Here is a 1,539-nt window from a genome sequence, read left to right on the forward strand (position 1 = left end):
ATTCCGATATAATCGTAATATACAACATCTGAAATCTGTAAAAACTACCCCTTTTTCTGAAAGTTAAGAGGAAACAAAGTCAACGAGGCATGCTTATGTATGAATGCTCTGTAAGTTAATTTGGGGCCGACCTTTCAGCTAGCGCTCATTATCTTCATCCTGTCGCGTATACCACACTATTATAATTTGAAGACAACTTCCCATCAGCGTTTTCCCCCTACCACAGAGGGTACTTGTGGCTTCGTACAGACCTGTCGGGCATCAAGGAATTTGTCATCCTTTATCTCGGTTACAGCGATTGTCGCGGCTTAGGGCTGTAGCTTAGTCATTCTCGCATTGCTGCCTCCCCCAGCATCTGTCAACTGCAGCTATTGGCGCTCCCTTATTTTTTTTAGATACGTATATACATAATACACACACTAAAATATACATATACATATACATACATATATATATATATATATATACAAAGAGAAAGAGAAGGATAGACAGAAAGAAAGAAAGAAAAACACATATATACATACAAATATGTGCGTGTGTGTGTATGTGTGCATATTCAAACGCCACTGCTTGTAATTATCTATACACATGCACACACACACACACATACATATACACATACATCTCTCAATAGTTATTTCTTCTGTCATTCCCATCACACAAGCACTTCCTTCAAGCAACGACCTATCCTACACACCCCTTTAGACAATAATCGGACAAGTCCAAGTGCTTGTTACTGTCGCACATATTCAATTGGGACAGTCGTTACTTCTTCGGACAACCAGGATATTAAAATCACTCTTTTATACATTATCCTATATACATACGGTTAGTATAAATTATATATATATATATACTTAATATGTATGTTTATTATTTCAAACAGTTTCATTCAGTTCTTTGCTAAATGTATTAAGTGCTCTTTTCTTTCGTTTGTCCACTCACTCGTATATATATAAATGTATGTATATATATATGTATATATTCTGTTTTATTATTGCTACTTGCTGTCATTTCCTCTTATATTTATATATGAATAGATAAATGAAAATGCATATTTATAGATAGATACATTTGTATACATGTTTATAATTATATCTATATTAATAGTTGTATACATAGATCAATGTATCCGTGAGTATTTGAATATATTTTAGTATAACTGCCACTTGCTATCGTATATATATATATATATATATATATATACACACACACACATACAAACACACACAAATATATATATCTTACACATACACACACACGTATATATATATAAATATATGCTCTTTTTTTTTCTTTTACTTCCTTCAGTCATTTGACTAAGGCATGCTGGAGCACCACCAATAGTCAAACAAATCAACACGAGGACTTACTCTTTCTAAGCTTACTACTTATTCCATTGGTTTTTCTGCTGAACCGCTATGTTACGGGGACGTGAACACCCCAGAGTCAGTTGTTAAGTGATCGTGAAAGAGCAATTACATAGCTACAAATACATACATAGATATATGTGTGTGTATGTGCATATATATATATATA

At 33.3% G+C, this 1,539-nt stretch overlaps 1 protein-coding gene across 1 annotated transcript in view; it reads left to right on the forward strand.

Annotated features, from left to right (window-relative positions):
• The first annotated feature begins 521 nt into the window (after positions 1-521).
• LOC106880419 (calponin-1) overlaps positions 522-1,539 on the forward strand; it is a 27,497-nt gene continuing 26,479 nt past the window's right edge. The window contains exon 1 of the mRNA XM_052973791.1: positions 522-828. The gene's annotated coding sequence lies outside the window, so the exon portion shown is untranslated. The remainder of the gene's footprint in view (positions 829-1,539) is intronic.

This window comes from Octopus bimaculoides, chromosome 16 (assembly GCF_001194135.2).
Source record: "Octopus bimaculoides isolate UCB-OBI-ISO-001 chromosome 16, ASM119413v2, whole genome shotgun sequence".
Lineage (NCBI taxonomy): Eukaryota > Metazoa > Mollusca > Cephalopoda > Octopoda > Octopodidae > Octopus > Octopus bimaculoides.